General features: G+C 41.0%; 1 protein-coding gene across 2 annotated transcripts in view; it reads left to right on the top strand.

Moving 5' to 3' along the window:
* The window catches only part of KANK1 (KN motif and ankyrin repeat domains 1), a 130021-nt gene that overhangs the window by 47835 nt on the left and 63746 nt on the right, over positions 1 to 18440 (top strand). The gene's annotated exons all lie outside the window — the stretch shown is intronic.

Below are 18440 nucleotides of genomic sequence, written 5' to 3'. Positions count from 1 at the left end.
AGGAGCATCTCCAGTGCTGACACCCCAAATCTTAGCCACTGTCCTTTCAGTTCATTCATTCTGCAGGGATCCCAGGCCAGCTAGCTGTGTTCCTCCCAAGCCCCAGCACACATCTTCCTTTTTCACCTTGGGCGCCATCTTCATGAAAAGGCTAATCCCTAAACTTAAAAAAAATCATTTTAGTTTGCTTTAAGGGGTTATCTTGAGGCAAAAACAATTACTCTAGTTGTATGCACCTGTGGTGCCAAATGAGGAGACATTCCCAAAGGGAAAGGTCAGGAGAAGTTTTTGCCGTGATTTCGTGAAGTGTTCCAAGCTATTTTTTCCTTGTTGACTCAAAAGAACAAATAAGAAGGCACCTGGCGAAGTCAGTTTTCTTCTGACCCACACACATATAGCAGGACATGAAATACAGCCCCACTGCAAGGCCTTCTGTGGGTAGTTTGGACAAAGTGTTTTTTACAAGGCTGTTGGTGAAGTCCACAGATACCAAGTCTAAAACTCAAGGATCTCAGTTGATTTAGTACATTTCAACCTTCTGCATTCATACGCACCTCACACAGCTAATCTGCCTATTAGAGACCTCTGTCTCTGCATGTTCCTTCTCCTTTAGGCTCTACTAACTCCATAGTAGTAGTAAATTCTCGTGTTTTTCTTATTTTTCTCTAATAGGATTTTCTCAATATATATATTTTTAATTCTATATAAATGGTTTACCTTCACTGGGTCATAAAGGAAGAACATATTGGATTGATCAAAAAGACCAGGTTATTTTTTTCCATAAAATAAGAGGCACATTTTTCATTTCACCAATAACTTTATTGATTTGGATATTTTGAGTATATCGGCTATCTTCTGCTATTGGCTTCTAGTGGGTGGACACTAGGGGTGCTGCTAAACACCCCTGTGTTTAAAAGATATCTTATGCATTTTCCAGTGCATAAGACCACCCCAAGGAATTATTTGGCCAGAATGTCCATAGTTTCAAGAAACTTCGCAGACCACTTTTGACATGTTTGATCAGTCACAGCACCTCTATACACTGCACAAATCTTTTTTTTTTGCATTTCATTTGCATTTTTACCTTTCTTGAAATAACAAAGCCTAATATGCTGAAAATGTGTATATTCTTCCATCTTCAATATTAAAATGGCTGCACAAAAATTCACAAATTTTGCTAAGTTTTTTTTTTTTTAATGCACTCTGATATGACAGCTATCACAGTAAAATCTAACAAAATTATTTCAAATGAAGTTAAAGACAACTAAGCACTACTGGACGCATCATACAGAAAAAACTAAACAAACTTTTTGGCCAACCCAGCACACACAGGAGTAGAAATGTACTGATTTTCTTTTCTTACAGAATTAATACCTTAATTGAAAAGTAATTTTAATTAGTAAATTAAAAATATTTTTGAACATTGGCTATCCTAGGTTCTGGGTGCTAGATACTCAGGAAACTGGAACTCACTGCACTTGTAATGCCCAGAGGGGAAGAGCGGGATGCTGGGAAGGAACGTCCAGTCTGGGAAGTGCTGTCTCAGAGGCACAGCCCAGTGGAGGTCACTTCTCTGAACTTCAGTATCTGTTACTGGGAGAAAGTGTCTCACAAAGCTATTTTGACACTTAGCTAAGATAACACATGTGAAAACATTGTGAAATTATAAAGCTGTGGACATGCTTATTGTATTATTTGGTTTAAAATAGAAGGTAGGAGAATTTTTATTCTGAAATCATTTAGATAATCCAGTTATGTGACGCTGGGTAAAGGGAAATGATGCACTTCAATGTTAAATGTAGCTTCCAGGGGAATGTTTGAAATTGTATTATTAAAAAACATTTCAGTGGCATTTATGCTAAATGGTGATGACATTGGCAAGAGTACAGACACATCTGACATCACACATTCCTCTCAGCCTTTCTTCGCACCCACAGTGCATTTGTATTGCACCCCATTAATGAGAATGTATTGAGTCCCCTGGCATTGGAATATATAGAAGATGCCTGTTTTTGTTTGTTTTTTGTTTGTTTGCTTTACTGTTTTGGTGGGGGGATCCCTGCCCTGTAACAATTCCCCACTCTCAGACTTAAGACCCTTTATAATCTTATAAAGGACAATGGACAAAGGTCTTGTGCTCCTCTAGCTGCTTCAAGCTGGATATGGTTGTCGTCCTACCTATTACTCCCTACTAAGAGTGAGGATGTGGTAGAAGATGCCTGTTTTTATAGTTGGCTTCTAGAGTGTCTTTAAAGCACTCTCCCAGTGTTTCTATTTATTATTGTTCCCCTCCCTCATCCTTTTTTCTGTTACTTAAAGTTTGCCTGGGACAGTCCTGGTATATGCCTGTTGTCCCAACATCCCATCTGTTTAGCATTTTAGCACTCTCAAAAGTGTCCCAGTTTGGACAATAAGTTATATGGTCAACCTGGCTTTAGGCATTAAAAAAAAAAAAAAAAATGAAATGAGGATCCAGCAAATTAGTGGAAATGCAAAGATCTGCAATAACCAACCTCAGCCACCGAACTGACTGTTACAGAGTGTGGATTTGCTCCAATAATATCCTGGAATGCAGCTTACAGGTTTAAGTCCGTGGTGTCTGATTTTCAGTACACATCACAGCAGGTTTCCTCATGAGCTGTTGAGACTAAAACATGTGTTTGTTCACTCTGGCTCAGAACAGTAGCTTTGACACTTCAACAGTTCTCACTCTGACAGGGCTTGTTGGAGCTTGAAGGCTGACATTCCTTCTTCTTCTTTTTTTTTAATCCTCACCCGAGGACATGCTTATTGATTTCAGAGAGAGGGAAAGGGAGGGAGGGAAACATTGATCGGTTGCCTCTTGTACATGCCCCTACTGGGAACTGAACCCACAACCAAGGCATATACCCTAACTGGTACATGCTTGTGGAACAATGCCCAACCAACTGAGCCACACCGGCCATGTCCTGGCATTCCTTCTTAAAGGCTCATCAGGGTTTTCATTCAGTGTGACTATATGCATTTACATGGTATTGATCCCGTTTTTGACCATCTTTCACCCATGGCAGCCAGCCAGTGAGGGATGTAAAACATGCATATGGCCCCGTCCCCACCTGTGCAGCTCTGGAAGTGAGACCCAAGGGGATGAGTAAGATGCAGCTTAGGGGGGGCCCGCCTACATTGCAGCATCTTTGCCACCCCCTCTTCCCTTTTTTGAATGAAAGGCAGGACTGAAATGTCCAAAAAGGAGAAAAAAATTCTGCAATGTGCCATTTTGTGTGTTCTGCTTGCCATCCTCAATGTAATGGAATGAAATTGTTTCTTCCTGCTGGCATTAATATGAAAATTGTATCAAGGTCAAGGGGATATTTTACCGTTTAAGTATGTGCAATCTTAGTATTTTCATAGCAGAGCAGTTTGAAAAAAGTTTCAATGCAGGTTATGCTTGATTAAGAGCAAATGCATAAGTTGGCCTTTCTCTGTTGACAGCTGTATTGGAGTTTGGGGTTGGCTTCTGTGCTTATGAGCTCTAAAGAGCTGATTTAGGTCTGTAAAGTGAAAGTAGAAGGTCAGAAAAAGAAAGAAAGATCAATGGAACGGGTCATTTTACTGCTATCCCTATTTTACTTTTCCAGAGAGGCAAGCATGGTGTAAAGATCTCTGTTAACGAAGTGCCTTGCGCACTTTAACACTGGGACTCCTGTTGAAATGCGGATTCTGAGATGGTAGGTCTGGGCTGAGGGCCTAAGATTCTGCATTGCTGACCAGCTCCAGGGATCCGGTGCTGCTGGACCAAGCGCCACCCCTGGAGTGGAGAGTTGTCAGGAACAGCGTGCACTTCAGCTGGCTCTGACTCTGCATGTGACTCTTGCACCGTAGGCAAGTCAGAGTGACACAGCAGAGACCCCCGCTGTCAGGAGCTGCTTTAACAAGAGGTTAGAAAAAGAGGAACTGTCTTAAATATTCCCAGTCTCTTTAGGCATCTTAATGTATCCTCTACCGAGTCCTGGTGTGCCTGCTGATGAAAAGAATAAAGAAATACACATTTCATGGACTTGGAATTCTAGCAGTTGGCTTCTTTTCTATCAATTAAGAGCTATAAGGAAGTTGGAGACTAAGGGTCTAAATAGGAGATGAGAGGAAATTCAGAAAAGAAAATTTTATTCCCTCTGCTTCCATCATAGGAAAAAAAGCTGTGATGTACCTTTTTCTCTTCTGGCTACTTAATCTCTGTTATATCAGAAAATGTCTTCATCTCCCAAAGAAGGATTTGAATGCAGATGGTTTTCAGAACCTGTCAGATTGTTAAAGCATATCAACTAAGTTTCATGATCATACACCATTATATATGATATATTAATGTCTTTAAGAATGTGATTTTACTTCTGTAAGGGCACCTCCTAAATAAGTGCTGGGCAAAAGTAGGCTGGCAGTTGTTTGTATGGGAAAAACCATGCAGGTTTTGGTTATTGCAGTAGCTTTAGTAACTGTGTTTCGTGTACTCACAGCTGTAAACCTGCTTTTGCCCACCCCAGTATATAAATTTGGTATTTTCCCCTATACTCCTGGTTCTGTTTCTTTAAAAAAAAGAAAAGAAAACAACGATTTTTTTTGGTGGTGGGGGGAGTGCAGGGAGACCAAAGTTCTGCCACTCCAAAATATATGCCTTTTGGGATATTGACTTTTAAGCTGTTTATTAAGAAACAAAAAACTCAGGAAGAACCTTTGATTCTCACTTGTACCTGCCTAGAGGAATTCAGATAGAAAGGCCTGTTTAAAGTAAGGGAGCATCACCTTAGCATCATATTATGAACTAAATGTGGCAGGTGGGGAGAAATCTGGCAAAGCCTGTTTGTTCCATTTTTCCCTGTGTCCCATTGTTTCTGGGTGGCCCAGCAAGAATTCATTTACCACATGTTTGCTTTCTCATCTACATTTGAATTACCTGCTTTCCCTTTGAAATTCTAGACCCCCTGCTCCCCTTCTCTTTGTCCAAAGTAACACATAAGCCTCAACTTCCCAGTGCATCCTTAGGTCTCCTATTCTTTTGGCACCTGGCATGTATAATCATAACACATTTTTGACATTTTCTCCTGTGAATCTTTGTCATGCCAATTGGATTCTTTGCCCATCTAGAAGAACTGAGAAGGTGTGAGGAAAATTGTTTTTATGACTCCACCCCCCAGTTTCATAGCTTCAAAGAATTTTTTAAAATAGTATCTGTAGTTCACTGTATTAATTTCTGCTTCCATATCATTAATTTAAGGAATCCAGCCTCACAGTGGCAACAATAGCTAGAAATGTTTATCAGTGTTTATTCTAAGCATCTGCTTGTTTTAGGGGGTATTTGAGTAGTAGATATCTCTTTTGAGAGGATAAAGGAGTGCTTGTTTGAAAAGGTACCTTGGGTCAAACTGTGTGTGCTCTTTTAAGTGTAGTCTCTCAGCACGATGACCACTTCAGTCTTAGGACAGGAGTCTGGAATTTACTCACATCTCTGTTCTGACTAAGTGGTTGCACACCAAGGCCTCTGCAGTGCAGTGGGTAATGGAGTCATCTGAGTCAGCCAGGGTTCCTCATTCTTAGATTCCTGGACGAGAAACTTCATTTTTTTCTATAAATTTCCCCCCAGAGGAAATGTTCATATTATATACAGGAGTTGGGTTTTATAAGCTATAAATGTCTCTGAGCCAAGGATGAAAAGTAGACATAGAATCCCATGTTGAACACCTAAAATTGCTTTATTAAATTCAAACTTAGTGAAAACATATGAATTGTATTTGGAGAGATTTCCATGCATTGTCTTGAGGGTGTGTTACTGTTTTGAAAGCGGTGAATTTAGGCATGGATTCCAGTTTCATTAGCCCTCCCAAGTGGTTTAGGTGAGTTTATATTGGTACCTTTCTGCTGGGCGACCTGATGGTATCCACCAGACTGGATAGGCTCTATCTCTTTTTCTCACAAATTTCTTCTTGGGGTTGATCCAGGACAAATTTTTGGACAAGTACACAAAGCTCTATGTGAGAGTATGTTCTTCAAAGTGTCTGTAATATGAAAGTATTGGAAATAACCTAAATATTCAATAATAAAGGAAGGTCAAAATATGGCACAAACATAAAAGGGGATACGATGCAGACATTAAAAAGAAGAGATATTAGTATTATCTTAGAAAGATGGCTATAATAATAGTTAGAAGTTATAAAGTAACATATTTGGGGAAAATATGTATATATAAAAACAGGGAAGAATTGGAATGCACCAAAATGTTGATAGTAGTAGAATTAGAGCTGATTTTTCACTTCTCTCTTAACACTTTTCTTTATTATTGAAAATTTAGTCCTCTTACTTTGAGCAGGAAGATATTATATGAAAAGGGTCAGGAAGAAACAGCCATCCTGTGAGCTGAGTTGGAGAAGAAACTGTTTCAGAGTCTCTTACGTGTTGACTGGCAGGAATTCTCTGCCTGGTCATCACCAGGAGGAGCTTCCAGAGGCAGTAGGGACCTGTGAGGCAAGACCTGTGTCCTGCTGACTCATACACTGTGTTCCCTATGGTCTTCCTTTACTTTATTGGTCAGTATGGGCCTAGGGAGCCTTGTGTTCCCTCTGGGCCCAGGCTTTAGACAAGCAGAATCACAGAATGCCTGTCAGGCCTGGAAGTGTCGTTCGAGAGTCCCACTCCAGCTGCAAGGAGTTGGAGGCCCAGAGCATCTAAGTAACTTTCCCAGAGACCTGGAGATAGTGCAAAGCCAAGTTAGAATGGAAACATCGTTCCCAGGCTGCTGCCTCGCTTATCCCAGGTCTGCTGTTCTGGATGAACCCCTGTTGTAAGATGCAGCTTTTAAGGCCAGAGAACAAAAGTTTCCTGGCAGGGGAATTTGTTCTCTCTTATATCTTGGAATATTATATGGTTAGGCCTTTTGTCCTGGTCTTCTTTTTTAGTGAAATATGTGGAAATTCAGAGGTTCTTCACCTCTCTAGGGTCCTGGCCTTTTTTGAATATCTAACAAAGGCTGCAGAACTCTCCCTTGAACAATGTGTGTTTCCTGAAACCTACGAAACTTCGCATTTGATTTTGCAGGTTTTGAGATCCGTCTGGAACCTGTCCCTATTTTGTAAATGTTTTTGTCTTGCATTCCCCAAGTGTTCAAGTAGTTCTCTTGCATTTGGACATAATGGAACTATGAACTGGTTTTCATACCTTTGTGTAAATATGTTCCTTGCCAAAACAATAGTTTGGGAAGAGAGAAGGAAAGGACAGGAACTAGGAAGATGAAAACACCTCATCACATTAGAGTGTTCTTTTTGTTCCGTGTTGCTATCAGATTGTCTTTCCAATAAAAGTAATTTTTATGATATTTTTAAAATGCCCACCATACTAGCCTTTTGGTAGTGCCCTAAACTCTGTCCCTAGCCATGTGAATAATTGATGAGTACATCCAAAGACCCTTCGGCATTTTCCAAACAACAGGGCAGTTCCTTCCATAAGAAGGACACAGGCCAAGATGAGGATGCATTTCGTTGTGCTTCTCACCAGAAACTCAGTGTTCGAGTAGGAGCAAGTAGTTTCCACTTTAACAGTATAGCGTTTGGAAAATCGCCCAGAGCCAAGGTCTTCAGATCAGCTGGAGAACTTGTGAACAATGACTGCACTGGTCACTGGCCCACCTGCGCGGTTTCTGATGCAGGGGTCCATGGTAGGGCCCAAGAATATCGTTTCTGCTAAGTTCCCAGGTGGAGCTGACACTACTGGTCCAGGGCCACACTTTGAGAAACAGCGACCTAGGGAGTGAGATTCCTGCAAGGCAGTGTTTCCCTGACTTCTCTGATAACAAGAATCGCTTGGGGATGTGTGTGAAAAATACAAGTTTCAACTCCATGCCAGACTCACCGAATCAGAATCTCTGGGGAGAGTCTTGGCATGCTGTATGATCAGATTTGGGGAAATATAATTGCTGTTGTGTGAACCCTGCAAACCACCCAAGAGACAGTAGAATTCACTTACTGCTCTAAAGCACAGTCTCCTCATCCACCACATGCTTTGACCCTATGAACCCCTCTGCCCCTGGCCTCATCCTCATTTTTAAATGCATTTTAAGCCATTGTTATGAAACATATTTAAAATTTTTTTAAGTGCCAAATTATTGTGCAAAAGAGATACCAAGAATGCCTGCCTTCTGAGAACTAGTTTCTGAGAAGTTATTACTGAGTTCCCTTTTTATAAGCAGAGTCTCCGTGTGTGAGAGAGAGTGTGTGTGTGAGGGAGGGAGGGAGTGCGAGTGAGAGTATATGAATATGGAAGGGAGGGAGAGAAGAAAGAAGCGTGCGTTTCTAGCAAGTTCCAGGTGATGGTGCTGCTGCTGGCTTAGGAACCGCACTTTGAAAACCACTGGCATAGACCAGTGACTCTCAAACTGACTCTGTTAGAATCTCCTGGGGGAGCTTTAAAAAAATAACTTCTGAGTTTCACCCAAGAGAGTGATTTCATTGGTCTGTGGTGGGCTTTGGGCATTAATTCCAATGATGGGCCAAGATTGTGAACCACTCCTGTGGGTCCCTCAGGGTACAGCATAATCAGTTAGGAAGCATGAGGCCAGTTGAGGCAAATGGAGCTAAACCAGTACCTTGCAGACTTCACTGTGTGTGATCCCCTGGGCATCTCATTAGGATGAGGGTTCTGATTCAGTACATCTGGAGTGGACCCAAGATTCTGCCTTTTAAACAAGTCAAGCAGATGCTGCTATCGGCCCAGGTACCACATTTCAAATAGCAAGGTGCTTAGAAAATGTTAACAAACAAGTGTAAGTGCCTGTCAACACAGTTTTTATATTTGTTTTTGTAAAGCACAGGACAAATAAGAGTAATGTCAATGTCAATGAAATGTCAGATACGTTAAATTAGAAATAATAGATACTTTACCATTAGTGAACATTTACTTTCCCTTGATGGCTGTAAATTTTTGTTTTTGCTTCTTCCTACCTCCTGCCTATAGTTTCAAACAAATGTTTGTAAATTAATTTAACTTTAGTGTGATACACACAGACTAAAGGCTCCCCTTCACCCCCTTCTCTTTATCTAGAGCTTAGTGTTCACTCTGAGTTGGGATCTTGCCCTCCAGCCCCCTCATTGCCTCAGACTCAGCCCGTTAGATGTTGTCACCCAGGAGGCCAAATGTTCAGTGACACCCCAAGGCCTCATTTCAGGAGCTGTGGCATCTGGCTCTGGTGCTGTCCATTTGCACACTCTGGCAGCCAGCCTTCTTGGAACCCGGCTTCAGCTCGTGTTTCTGGCTTGAGCCCAGCCTTTCTGTCCTGGGTTAGAGGTGAAGCTTTTTCTCTGGCAGGTTCCATCCTGTGGCACTAGACTAGGGTGGTAGAGACGATATATTGTTGTCAGAGCCTTTTAGAAGGGGGAATGAAAAGTGAGGCAAGGGAGAGGCAGGACCTCCGGGTGAGGAGGAGGAGATGGGAGCCTCAGCTGCTGAGTCAGCCTCCCCCAGCCTGCGCACTTCCCAGCTGAACAGTGGCGAAAGTGTTAGATGATTGATAGCATTGGAAATTGGTGTGAATGACCCCAGGGGTCCTCCATGCCCATGCTGACCAGGAAAGGAGGCTCTCCCTCCTGGGTGTGGCCCGTCATTGGTCAGGCTGTCACCATACGGCTGTTATCCAGCGCATTCCCCCAGTGGGATGGGACGCTGATAGGAAACGGGAATTTTAGTCATTTCCTCTTTTAAAAGAAATCTTTGTGGCAGATGCCAACAGCCCCACCCGAGCCCAGGCCCTGGAATTGGCCTGCCTGGCTAGGGTAGGCAAACATCAAATCAGCACAACTTCTGCTGAGTCATGAAAGCAGTGTGCTTTTCCCAGGAGGGAAACCCTTGACAGTAAAAAAAAAAAAAAAAAAAAAAAAAAAGCATAGACTGTTCTGAGTCTCCTATATTAAAAGGGGAAAAGCTTAAGTGAGATTTATTTAAACTAAAGGAAAGCAACATTCAGGGTTTGCTTGAACAGCTTCTATGGCATGTGAAGGGCAGCTTGATCTTGAGTGTGATTGGGACAGGGTAGAAACTAGCTCCACCTTTTTAAATCAGTTTCTGGTCTCAGCTTTTCCCATAACTGTTTTCAGTTGCAGTTCATATGCTATATTGATACCACATTTTAACATCTGGGGAACTTTGCGAGGCAGCAAATTATAAAGTAGCTCCTGGGCTTGGTACTTGACCTCTTTTAAGTTTCTCTTAAATAACTAGGAACTTGTAGATTCTAGAGAAATACAAGAACATCTGGGGTCTTTCCATTAAGATGTGGCTGGGTCTTTCTGCTATAAACAATAGAAAACGACAATTTTTTTTAAAATCAAAGGGCTGATTCTATCTTCAAGGTGAAACCATTCCTAGAATGTCCAGTGTCCTGTCCCCATGATTATATAACTGAAGAAGCCCCAGCTTACCTCTTATTAAAGAAAAGTACTTAAAAATAAGATCATTTATTTTATGTTACTCATGATTTAAAACCCTCAATGACTTTACTTTGCACTTAGAGTAAAATTCATTCTCCTTCCTATGGCCAACTTGCCAGCAAATCTCGTGATCTAGCCTCTCAGCCCAGTTTGCTCTTTCCACCTCTTATAAACTCAGTTGCTCAAATGCATAGAGCTTTATCCTGCCCCAGAGCTTTCAGACCATTCTTTTACAGAAAAGGAAAAGAAAGAAAAAAGATTTTAATTTTGATGAAGACCACTTGATCAATTTTTAATTTTTATTGATCTTCCTTTTGGTGTTTTGTCTAGAACTGGAGAGCGGTTTTTTTCTAAAAGTTCTATAGTTTCTGTTTTACATTAAGACCATGACTCATTTTGAATTACTTTCTGTATAAGGTGGAAGGTTAAGATCAAGTTTCATTATTTTACCTAAACATGGCCAATTTCTGTAGCATCATGTTTTTTAAAAAAGATTTTTATGTTTTAGAGAGGGGAAGAGAGGGAGAAAAAGAGGGAGGGAAACATCAATGTGCAGGAGAGAAACATCAATTGGTTACCTCTTAATACATGCCCTGACTGGGGAACTAAATCCTCAGCCCAGGCATGTGCCCTGACTGGGAATCAAACTGGCGACCTTTTACTTTAGGGATGATGCCCAACCATTTGAGCCACACTGGTCAGTGCTGCGGCATCATTTTTTAAAAAGACTTTTTTTCCTTTATTGAGTTGTTTTTATATGCCATTGTGTAACAGAACCCCTGGGCTGCTCCGATTGAAAACAGAACCCACGGGCTGTTTAGTTAGGGGTCCGATTGCCCGCCGCCAGAATCATAACTCTGAATACCAGAGTTTGGTGAAAAGAAAAAGAATTGTTTATTTACACAAAGCCGTGCCTCTCCCTCCCAGACCTGGCCAGTCTTAGGAAAGTCAGAAACACCGTTTCCCTACTTCCTAGGCACAGTTCAGCTTTACCAGTAGCTGCCAATCACTCAGTTCTGATTGGGGAGGTCCTTTCTGTGCTGTGGTGCCCTCCAGCTCTCAATGCAGGACCGCCTGGATTCTCAGCCTCCTTGTAAACTGCCTTCTTCCTGCAAACTGCATGGATCTCCTCTCCTTCTCAAAGCAGCCTGGCAAGAGCCTCTTCTTAAAGCCGCCTGGAGACCCCTGCTCCAAGCCAGATGGAGGGAGCCCACAAGAGCCAGAGAGTGAGGGCGTGAGGGCCAGAGAGAGCCTAAGAGAGAGAGCCTCCTAGAGCAAGAGCCAGCCCAAAATCTCCACAGCTCCTTCTCTCTCCCTCCCTGCCTCCTCTCTCCCCCTGCGTTCTCTCACGCAGTGGGTGTTGCAAACAGTTCTGACCATTCACAGAACCCTACGTAGGCTCTGTCTCCTTCTTCCGTACCAGCCCACAGTCCAAGATCCCTCCCATCTTCCTGAGTCTTGGAAGTAAAGCGGATCTTTGCAACAATGTATCCAGCCACTAGCTCCAAGGTATGCAAGGGCATCCTGAAAGCTGCTTCCTGCTGCCTATCTCCCAGCCGAAAACTCTGGGGTTTGTTTTTGGATTCCCCTGTTTCTGTAACAATTGTGGAAAATCGTGTGGAAGCATTGTGTAGGTCTGTTTCTGAGCTCCGTTCTGTTCTTACTGCGCACACTCCCACAGCTCAGGTCTAGGTATCCGTCAGGTCTCGCCTTCAGTGTCACTTCCCTAGAGAAGCCTGTGAGGACCTCCCATTCTCATTCATCTCCATATCCTCAGCTTCAGTCCTGAGGAGTTTGGCCTCCATTATTCTCACTCAACACCTGTTTTTCCCCCCTTATGGCACTTAGCGTGATTTGCTATAATTTGCTGGTGTGTATGTATGTAATTCCTGCCTATAAGCTCCAGGAAGGTTGGGACTGAATCTATTTTGTTTTTCACTATAGTGCCCAACAGGGTCCCTGTTACATACTGAGTGCCCAACCAATATCTTTTGAATAAATTAATGGGAAAAAAACTAAGGCTTTTGGGGTGATATTTCCTAAATCACTGGGTACCGTTTTTATAAAATCAGAGGACATTCCTGGCTCTTGGAGCCTTATTACTTAGTTTTTCCCAGTTAACCAATTAATATTTTAAGGCAATGTTTTGAGAACCTTTGGCCTATATCAGAGTCACTTGGAGGGCTTGTTAAACTGCACCCTACTGGGCCCCATCCCCAGAGTTCATGATTTAGTAGGTCTAGGATGGCCTGAGAATTTGGGTTTCTAACAAGTTTCCAAAAGGTCTTACTGATGCTGCTGGTTTGGTTACCACACTTTGAGAAACCACCGTTTGAAGGTTATGATCTCTTTTATTTAGTGATAATCCCAGGCACCCTTGAACTTGTCATTAACAGTATTAATCAGTGTAAGAGTAATCACAGAAAAAAAGAGAAAAAGTAATTGCAGAGGATATACAAGAATCCGGTCCCAGAGGAGTTAAAGGGAAAATGTTTGCTTTTGCAGTAAGTAATAACAACTGTACATTTTAAGTAATTTAAATAGGAAATGAACACAAGCCTTTCAAACTACACTGAACTAATTCTCTTACATCTGTGGCTGTTACATTTTGGTTCTTGATATTTGAACAGCCAAAAAGCACTGGTATTTTAACTCATTACTACCAGGGATGCTTGCTAAGTAAGAGCAAGACTTCACTAATATGGACAAATTTGTAAAATCAAAGATTAGGTTCTGCTATGATCTGTTTTCCCTGAGCCCTTTAGAGCTGAACGAAAGCAAGTCAATAAATACTATTTCATGTGCTTATACTGAGTCATAAAAATTACTTTCCAGTGAAGTCAGCAAAAAATGTAAAAGATGGCAAAGTTTTTTTTAAAGCTTCAATAATTCTAAGTTTACTTGTCTACTTCTCTCCAGTCTGTTCCCCCTTTCTTTTCCAGAAGAGCGGCTTGTTTTCAGCCTAGGTTGTTATGATCTGATAAACTTTCATCACAGAAAATTTCCTGGAAAGAAATCTGCCAGCATCAGTGCTTTTTAAGTGTTCAGGTTGCTATGTGGGTCCGGCAACCCACGTGCAGCAGAGCCAGTGCAGGGCTCGGAAAGTATTTGCAGGCTCTGAGATGGTTTTAACCTGTTTGTTGGCAGCATTGCCCTTATGCACACCCTTGGAAAGATCCTGATGTACTTCCGTGGTGTAGAGTGCACGCGGATGGGCAGGCAGAGTTGTGGGAGGGCTGGACATACCCCTGCCCACTTCTGTGCACAAGGAGGCAGATCTTAACATGGGAAGTCTTTTCAAATAAGGCAGAAAAGGTAAGTACAGAATTGACTTTAGTACAGCTAATCTGTGAAGTGCACTGTGACCTAAATGATCTTAGGGCCCAGAGTACAGATCTCCTTATTTTGGGGAAGGGATGGAAGTGGGTGTCTGCTTTGTTCATTGCTGTGTCCTCAGTGCCAAGCACAGTACCTGGCACGTCATAGGCTCTCTCTTGTTAAATGAATGAATGAATTTATTTAGTTGTTTCTTACACATTTTCTCTTTATTTTCTGCATTTTAATTTGTTCCAGTGGTATAAATACTTCCTCCAGCCTCTCAAATATGTTACTCCAAGGAATAAGTTTCAAAATATAACAACAAACATAGCATAAAATTTCCTAATAGGCAAAACCCAACCATTTTCCTACAATATAAATGAAAACAAGTGTCCAGGTAAAATTTTGATTTAACTCTTGATGGATAATTGAGATTTCTCTTGACCTATACCTCACCCATACCAAGAAAAGTATCTGCTATATTTGAGGAGGCCAAATGGAGTTGGGTCATAATTAGGTAATTTGGTTGCAAAATAACCAAGAGCTGGTTAATATTACTCCACAACTCTTGTAGTAGGAGCCAATATTCGAAATCACCAGAAGATAATCTGATAATGAACTGTGGCCAGCGTTTGCACTCAGAACATGCTTTTAATTATTAAGTTACTTTTAATTAAATTCTTGACAAAAATATATAGATAATCAGAGACAGTGTTAAGAAATTAGACAGGCTTTTGAATGCCTCTCTGAAAGACTGACTTATTTAAAGAAATAAATGAACTTCGCATTTTTTGTTAGAGTAAAAATGGGGGGGGGGGGTTCAGTTTGCTTTTTTTCTGTAGAACCTACCTTACCTGCTTCAGATTTCGCTTTAGTGCCCGGCCCCCTGATGCGTTTTTTCTCTCCGGCAATTCACTTTGCTCACGGCTAAGCCCTCCTGGAGGCAGACGGTGCTCTAGCCACAGCACCAGGATGGGTTTGCCATGCACTTTCTCTTCTGCCTTTGCATGTGCTGTTCCTCCTGCCTAGAATGAGTGACCTTCCATCCTTCTCACCCTGAAAAAGGCGCATTTATCCTTTACCGCTTAGGCCTAGTGGTCGCTTGTGAATGCATTTTTTGGCCACTCTCATTCTTTTTGGGCAAAGTTAAGACCACATTACTGTGGATTGGAATTGAACTGTATATGTATTATACATGGATGTTCTAGGCTTTTTCCTTTGATTGTGCCCCTGTCTGCTTCCAGCGCTAGTGTGTGAACTTCTAGAAATGACTCAGTGCTTTAGTTTATCTTGTATCTCCTCCCCAAAATGGCCGCTACACATTCTAGAATGTTATAGGTCTTTAAAACTTGTTAAGGTAATTAAAATATACATAGTCAAATAATATATTGAAAAGAAATAGCCTCAGATGGTAACAATGGCGACATTAGGACTGTGAAATAATAAATTATTATTTTTTGCATGTTCAGTCTTTTCCAGATTTTAGGTAAAACTATTTATATTGCTTCCTTAATTTTATGAAGTGAAGAAAAAGCCTGTTATATGGTATTAAAGAGATTCTAAAACTTTTCCATCAGAATTGTTGTTTCCCCTGTCGTAATTGTCCCTTCGAGCAGCAAGGTTCTTATTCTAATTATACTGCCCTAATTCTACCAATTTTTAAAACTCCTGTGATTACCCTGAAAGCCTGCTACCTGTCCTCAGTGATAGAAAACTTTGCTGTTGAAAACGTACAGTATTTAATTTTTTGAAACAGTCCAATGACATTCATAGTAGAATGTAAAGAACAAAGCTTAGAAGAGAGTGCGATATTTTGGAATAAGATATTTGTGATGGTTGAAAACATTGTGAAAGTGAAAAAAAAACAACAACACTGATTGGGCACTTAAAATGGAGGATTTTCTATTACGTTAATTATATATCAATAAAAAAGAAGTGAGTTTGATGCTTAAGTACTGAGACATTTCCTGTGTGTCCTGTCAGTACTTCCTCAAGCTCTTAAACATGTGACCTCAAGGAATAAAGTTGGAAATACAATTTCTTTATAACATATTACATAAAATTTTGAAACTTTCCAGCTAAAAGAGATTTGAGGAATCAGCATATATGTCCCTCAAGTGACTACCTTGAAAAGGGCTTCACTCACTTCTGTGTGTGCGTTCTTGTTAAAGCAACAGCGCCCTCACGAAATCTCATAATCCCAGGGGCTGGAGCATGAGCTTAGGAACGCAGCTTTATCACTTATCACTTACTAGCTGTGTGATCTCGGCAAGTGCTAAACCTCCCCATGCCTCAGTTTCTACATATAAAATGGGGAAAGAGGATTTTAATACTTAATGGGGTTGTTCTGGGTTTTTAATAAAGTAATCACCAGGTGCCTTAAAAGATGCCTTGCAATGAAACATAATTTTGCCAATTCTGAGACACACATTTCACATTTTAACTCTTCTGAAATGAGGATGCATCTTATAATTAATGTAATTTTTTAAAAAGCATCTTATCACCATTTAATTAGCAATAATTTTTTGACTTAAATAATGGTAGGCCTTAAAGTAGATTGTTTTAGACTTCAATAACTGATAGTAGTAAGGGGCTCGAGAAATAGTAGTTGCCACCAGCATTGTCATCGCTATCATTATCTTGGTTCTAACCAAGACAGTGGCATTTGATTGGTTGGCAGTGCTAGCCAACTCAATTTTTTTTATATTTGGCATTAAACTAATGGAAAGTATTTAAGGGTTAATTCATATAATGTCTGCATTATTCTCTGCACTGTACTTGGGAAGCTAACTTAACATGTTTTTCAATGCAGATCAGTCTCTTGAAATAAAGAGAAGACAAATTCTTGATTTTCTCTGTTGATGTATTTTCCTAATTCCTTTCGAAGAATTGCTCTTTCTTAGTAAGCAGAACTAAGCCACCATTGTACCACTTAAGATTTACTAGTTTGCAGGTCTTCTCTGGGAGAGAAAAGAAGAAGTTTATTGATTTCTAACAGAGAATGGATCATGGCCAAACCTTTTCTGGTTTGTACAATACACTGACATAAGAATCTGCATGTCATTAAGAAGACTGAGTCCTCCCAACTTGAGGCCACCTGTCAGGCATGAACAATAACTGGGAAAAATCGATACACAATATAACCCTTGTTTTTGCACAAACACTGCCAGGATCCATGCTCCGTGATAGGCCTGTCTTGTTATTTTACCACTGATATGCTTGTTGTTCCTAATTTTAGGCTCCCCCTCATTTTGATTTTATTGTTTAGTTTGCAGGAGGGTGGGAGAGACCACACTGAATCTGAAATAAAGATCTTCTGCCAGATGAAAAGGGTTCAATAACAGGAGAGAACCTTGGGCCAAAGTTTATGCAGCTAGCCTAGGAAGATTCTGGGCACATCTCCATCCAGATACCTTGGCAAGTACCTCATGCAACCTTAGCACCTGCAGCTTGTTTCCTCTTGCCTTCTGGTTGTCCTTCCGAGTTTAAATGGTGGTGCTTACAAACCACTATGAAGCAAGAGTACACACACACCAGGCTAGAAAAGGGGCTGGTAAACAGGAATTTCACTTAGGTTTTTGCTCTTGTCAGCTTTTAAAAGTATAATTAGTTGAATAATTCCAGAAGCTGGGCTTCTTTCCTCCCCCCGACCCCATCTCCCCAGTCCCCCTCCCTCAGTCCTCCCAGTCCCTATTTGTGTCTTTTCCTTTTTACCTGTATAGTTATTCCTGTTTTAAAAATAATGCTCCCTCTGTCCCTAAAGCCTGTCTTTGATTCAGCTAGCTCTGCCTGTGCACAGAGGTTATTGCTGTCCAACTTCAATGCCCTGGACCTGAACCAGCGCCCCTTTCCAACAGAAGCTCAGATGATTGCCACAGTCAGAGAGAGTAGAGCTATCCTGCCCTCCTGTGTGCTGGCCAGACACAGTGGGGACCAGAGAGGAGCAGGGAGGCCTCCCGTGGAAGGTGGAGACTTGCGTCTCTGCCTGTGAGCTGAGCAGTAGACATTGTGGCTGGAAAAGCCCTGCAGGGGAGCACGCCTGACAGAAGCAGCCTGGAGAAGAACCGATCCTTTACAGTTTCCACTGAGTTGCTTTCACAGTAGTTAGCTCTGAACTGTGGTACAAACCCATCAAAACAGTGAGGAAAATTTCACATGCTAAGTAGCAACAAATTCTCACCCTGTGTGATCAAAGCGATCAGTCATTTCCCTTTCTTTCTTTATATTTACTAATATTGCTGACTTGTTAGCATCTTCATGAGTGGTATCTGATAGTTTCCTTTTGCATAGCATTTTTAAAATATTTCTTTTTTTTCTTCAATGCATTCTAAGGCAAACAAAATAAAAGTTGACAGGAAGTATCTAATGTTTCTTTTTAATAATTATTATTACTAAAATAGTAAAGGAACTAAAATCATAATTGCACACCCCACAAGCAACCACAATGAACATTTTGGTGTATTTACTTTTGTTTTAAATAAATGTCTAAATATGTACATACATATTTTTAACAAAATTAGGTTATGATAGAATAGCTTTTAATCAATGTATGTAGAGTGTTTTTCTGTATTATTAAAAACTTGTGAATGATTTCAATGGCTGCATGAGATTCCAGAATATATGGATATAGTTACTGTATAGCGTTCTGCTGTTGTTGGGAGCTCATATAGATTTTTGAAT

The sequence above is a fragment of the Furipterus horrens genome, unplaced genomic scaffold (genome assembly GCF_987537825.1).
Source record: "Furipterus horrens unplaced genomic scaffold, mFurHor1.1.pri manual_scaffold_4, whole genome shotgun sequence".
NCBI lineage: Eukaryota > Metazoa > Chordata > Mammalia > Chiroptera > Furipteridae > Furipterus > Furipterus horrens.
This window is presented reverse-complemented; position numbering and strand designations above follow the sequence as displayed.